This window comes from Lepidochelys kempii, chromosome 9 (assembly GCF_965140285.1).
Source record: "Lepidochelys kempii isolate rLepKem1 chromosome 9, rLepKem1.hap1, whole genome shotgun sequence".
NCBI classification, from domain to species: Eukaryota; Metazoa; Chordata; order Testudines; family Cheloniidae; genus Lepidochelys; species Lepidochelys kempii.
Window position 1 is genome coordinate 52,649,616 of NC_136388.1, and position 5,465 is coordinate 52,655,080.

The window sequence follows — 5,465 nt, forward strand, 5'->3', positions numbered from 1 at the left end:
ATGATCAGTGACAATGACTGTCATACAGAAATCCAGCACTATGAGACTGGAAGAATGCCCCTTTATACAAAAGGAGGTGACCCATCAGTGCAGGCTGTGTTCCATGTTCCAGCATGATTTCTGAATGCAAAGGACCCAGGATCTCAGTGCTGGGCAGCTGGAATTGGAGTCAACTCTTGCTTGCTCCTTGCTAAGGGAAGGATAGCGACACACTAGTTAGCAAGGTCAGTTGCACTGCGCCATGGTTTCTGAAATACTGGCCAGAACATTATGCATTTTAGTGTGGATGGAAGAGTTCCTTCGTCAATAGAGCAGTTGCCAATTTCAGAAAGCTGGGCTCCCATATGTTCTGACCTCTAGTCACCAGCCAGGAGAGGCAAGGATCAGAGTCACAAGTGGTGACTCAGATTTCCTGCAATACTTCTAGGATTTCTTGTTGTGTACATGGGCCAGATTCTCTGAAGAAAATGGTGTCATGTCCCTTGGCCTGAGTTTGGTAAGAAGCCATCCCTTGTACAGGACCTTCTCAGGAAAGCAGCTTCTTGCCAGGAGGGATTCTGGGAGAGAAGCGGGTGCATTCCAGGTCAATAAAGCAATTTATGAATTAGAATAATGTAGCAAGGCATGGCTTAGCAGCCTTTATGGTGTTGGAGAAGTAAGTCTCTTGACTTCATTTAGGGGGATGAGTTAGAAAGAATTGCTGTGCCAAAGTCTCTCTCTGTCTGCTTGTGTTTTATGCCACTGAAACGTGAGATTTTGTTCTTATTGCTTCTTCTATCACAGGTTGTCTGAAAACCATAGAGATCTGTGGGAGATGATGGGACATAGCAGAATTGATGGCAGTGCTCAGTGAGTGGCTGTAGCATTCATGATCTTGTCTAGCTTTTGCCCTCCTGGTTCAGTAGAGCTTTCTTTTAGGAGAGTTTTGGAATTTGACCAATTCCATGAGCTTTTGGGGGTGGCCCATGATGACAGCTTCTTCCTGCCTGGAAACGGGGAGTTCTCTGATCTCAGACTTGGTGAGTCAGTGGTCCAAGCAACAAAGGAGGGTTATTCTTGTGTTCCTATCAGTCCAAGTCCAGACCTAATGTGCGACTAGTGGTGTGTGGTAGCCCAGAGATTCTGTCACAGTTCTCATGGGGACACTGGAGGTAGACTTCAAACCATCACATCAGAGCCATCGTTAGAATGCATATTGAAGCCTCCTAGGACAATAAATCACTATTTCAAACACACTTCAGACCCTGTATGGAATCCCTGCTGGATTGGAGGTCTATAGATCAGCAGGCTATCCGTACTGCTGTTTTCTCTGGACTCACAGTTTAAGTGGATGCAGTTGAATGATTTTACTTTTAGGGAGCTGCACTTGCATTTGACATTGGCTGGAAATAGAATGGCTGCTCCCTATCCACCCGGAACGTCTCTGGGTCTGGGATCACATAGCATGGAGGGATGAGATGACTGAACAATGATACCAGTTTGTATACTAGGCAGTTCAAAAACAGACAGGCTAAATTCTTCAGCGCAAAAGTGCACTGCTTAATGCAAACATGCTCAAACATATAGGGAGAGTTCACACACATTTATACAGTTTCCACAGTGCTTACTAGTTTTCTGCAACCTAGAATCTCCTTTAGACTAAAATGTATGTGTAACTTATAGACAGTACAGCCGGTCTAAGCAACCTCTGGCGTTGTTCTCCAGAGTCCGCACGCTCCCAAGTCTACCTGGTTCAAAGCCTGAAACCAGCTTCCCCAGTTACTTTCTTCTCCCACAGGACTGCCATAAAGATGCTTTTACCCTCATACCAACCTACAGCCAATTAGACTTAAAGGGTGGTAAAATCCCTTGCAACTCTCATGGGTTCAGAGTTAGGCCAACATAGAATATCAGGGTTGGAAGGGACCTTAGGAGGTCATCTAGTCCAACCCCCAGCTCAAAGCAGGACCAATCCCCAATTTTTTCCCCAGATCCCTAAATGGCCCCCTCAAGGATTGAACTCACAACCCTGGGTTTAGCAGGCCAATGCTCAAACCACTGAGCTATCTCTCCCCCCAAAAATTCTAGGTTCCACCAAGATTTGAACTCGGATTGCTGGATTCAGAGTCCAGAGTGCTAACCATTACACCATGGAACCACTTAACATGTAGTGCTATTGAGAATCCCTCTCCAAAAGATGTCTCTTGTGGCTATGCCTCTCTAGGAGCGTCCGAGGGCATTCAGCAGAACTCCCATTTGGGAAGACAGCCTCCCCACAGAAAGGAGCCCACAACAGGCAGTGCCTGTCCCTAACGCAGAAGGAGATATCGCTCCAGTTTCAGTTTGGGAGATATCACACCCACTTTCCATCTCTACTTTCTATGATTTCTGGTGTCCTCATAGGTTACCTCTGGATTCTAGACATTTAATTTTCTGGCAAACTATCAGATATGCTCAATATTTGGACAGAAACTGGAATTTCTATAAACTCATAAAGTAGCAAGTCCAGCCAAGCGTGAAGTAGATTTCTCTTCTCCTTCACAGCTTCATTGGCTCCTGTTTTGTGTCAAGATGGTGACAAGGGCCAGCACGAGGGAAGAGTCTGAGAATTCTCCTGTCACACCAGTTGCTTGCATGCAGTTGCATTGCATAATTACCTCCTTGGAGCTGGCAGTCTGAGGGTCCAATCACTGAGTCTCAATCCAATATGTTGTCTCACAGTGGGCACACAGCTCCCCAGTTACGATCCAAGAGGATTTGAATACAGAGATTTATTCTCCATGTTTTTGTGCTTTCAAAAAGTCTGTACAGGAAAAGTTAGCTGCTGGTGAAATCCATCAATCTGTGACATTATTTATCCATGTTGCAAGGGCTGTTTATTTTGTTTCAGGCTGGAAACTACAAGGGGATCATGGCTTAATTGTATGGTTTGTTGAATTAATTGTTCTGTTTGAACTGCCTTTCTCCCAGGAAGCGCAGGGAAACAAGAGACTTTTCCTAAACTGCTGTGGAGAGAGGGTTTTTTCCAAAGGCACAAGATAGCACACTCAGCTAGCAAAGGGAAAAATGCACTCGTAATTGTAAATGCTTTTGCAAAAGAGTATGTACTGCAGGGTTTCACACGGGGAAAATATGCGAATCACTTTTAGGTTAGGGATGGGAATTGGTGGTAGTTGTTGTTTTACAGTTTGAGATAATGTGAGAAATATGTCTGTGCTATAATTGCTGCTGTGATCATTAACCCGGATGCGGAGTGTGATTTACTTCCCCCTCCCACCCCTCTGCAGACCTGATGAGTAACTTATCTATTGATCCAGAAGGAATTAAGAGCAACAGAAGCCATTTGAGACTACGCTAATGAAAGTTGCTGTGAGCAACCAGCCAGGTTAACATATAGACATAGAATCCAGCCAAAATAGACATAGAATCCAGTTCATGTGTGTGCTCTGAGGTCCTTTGTTCCTGCTTTTCCACATGGTCAGATGGCTAGCCCCATAACCCATCAACCCAAAATTTCAACTGAAAAATTTTCCTGCCAAAAACTTGGGCTTCATCAAAAAACATATTTTTGGGGGGTGGGGAAATGTCATTTGTGACTGCATTCTGTCAATCTGTTGACAAAGGATTGCTAAACAAAACAAAGCTAAAATCTTCTGTTTTGTTTCCAGTCTAGATTTTGGCTTTGTTTCTATGGAAAACATTGCGTTTTTATTATTTTAGGTCTGAGGGATGTAAAAGCAGTTGGGTGGAAATGAGATAGTGGTTTGAAACATCAGGAATCCATGAGGGCCCATTGGGTTGCTAAGAACCACCAAACACAACTCAAGAGCACTGAATATGTGTTCCAAAGTCAGCAGTGTGAAGAGAACCATGCTGGCTGGAGGTGGTTTGCTCCAGACAGGCTGAAGTCGCCACTCAGAGTCTGACTCCAGAGATGGGGCCATCAGGGATGACAGAGGTCGAGGCTGCTGAGAGAGGGGCAGTGAGACCAGAATGGGAGAACATTGGACTCTGGCTTATGAAAAGGAAGCCTGAACTGGGGTGTGAAATAAGATGTCTGAGGCTTGAAAAGGACAGTGGGCATTTCCAGATGATCATTCATAGGTTTAATTGTAATAATAAAGTACAAGTTGGTTAATTCATTGTGGTATAGAGGGATTTCTCAGCAGCTCTTCGGAGAACACCTACCATGCTTATTAGGGGACCACCACTCCTGGGGACAAGTGCCTTGTAACTAGGGAGCAGAAGGAGAGCTGTTGTGAAAAAGAGTTTCCAAGTGAGAAGCTTGGTGGTGGTGGCAGGTAACCAGGACCCGGTCGTAGCCAACACAGCATTGTGACTGTTTCATTTTTCAAAAGTCAAAATATTTTCAAAATGTTAGATTTTTTCCCCCTTTCTCCTCTGGTTTTGCTGCAGAATGCAACAGAATGAATGATGTCCATGTTTGTTTGAGGAGGTTCCATTAGTTTCTTTTTTCTCCCACGGTTTCCCCTCATAACTTTTTAAACCTTTTTCAGCTTTGGAAAAGATACAGAATGGAAGAAGGAAAACGGAAACTGTGACTTTGCAACTTTGTAACTTTTCCAAAATTCAAAATGTATGAAAAGGAAAAAAAGGGGGCAGAGGGAAGTAAAAAGTTACAAATGATGGGGAAAAAACACTTAGAAAAAGTTTTTAAAAAGTGCAAATAAGTGGATTTTCCTCACTTCATGTCCCTTTCACCCTCTTCTTCCCCCCAGTCTAGAAATGGGTAAAAAAATTAAATAAAAATGTTTAAAACTTTTAATTGGAAAGAAGGTGGGATGGGGTGGGAGAATAAAAGAGTGATAAAAGCAGGGACTGGATCTCTTTTTAGTGAAATTAAGGGGGTTTTAAATGAAACTAAAATGTTTATTTAATTTTGAAAAATGTTGCTTCAATTCCCCCTCCCCCCAAAGAAAGATTTTGGCAAAATGGAAACTGTACACTTTCTGTCCAAACTTTTCACAAAACTACCCTCACAGACTTTTGACCATCTCTAATAAAACAAGCATTGACTTTGGGATCCTGAAACCAGTTTACAAGCCTGTGCCTTTTACCCCCCGCTCACTGTAGTCCTGAATTGGACGCCTAGAATCTTCAAGCTGGTTTCCACCCCTTATTTCCCTAAAACAAAACAAGGATAAAAGACCTTTAAAACATGTTAGGCCCGATCCTGCTCTCTCAACCCTACATTGATGTAACCCTGCTGCCAGGCCAAGTTGATAGCAGCAAGGGCCGGGTTCAGTACACAGGGGTTCCCTCTCATCAAAGCAAATGCAAAAGTGGCTCGAGCCCCCACCCAGTGACCTGGGAAAATCTTACACACCCCCTGGGCGCCTCAAAGAGGCAATACTTCCCCTCTCGCAAGCACAGAGTCTCGGTTTAGCAGAGAATCTTTAATAACATAGATTCATAGATAGATTCATAGATATTTAGGTCAGAAGGGACCATTATGATCATCTAGT

At 43.7% G+C, this 5,465-nt stretch overlaps 1 non-coding gene across 1 annotated transcript; it reads right to left on the bottom strand.

Annotated features, from left to right (window-relative positions):
• Nucleotides 1–2,065: 2,065 nt before the first annotated feature.
• On the bottom strand, nt 2,066–2,137 carry TRNAQ-CUG (transfer RNA glutamine (anticodon CUG)). The gene has a single exon. It is a non-coding gene; the product is annotated as a tRNA-Gln (tRNA).
• Between the last annotated feature and the right edge of the window lie 3,328 nt (nt 2,138–5,465).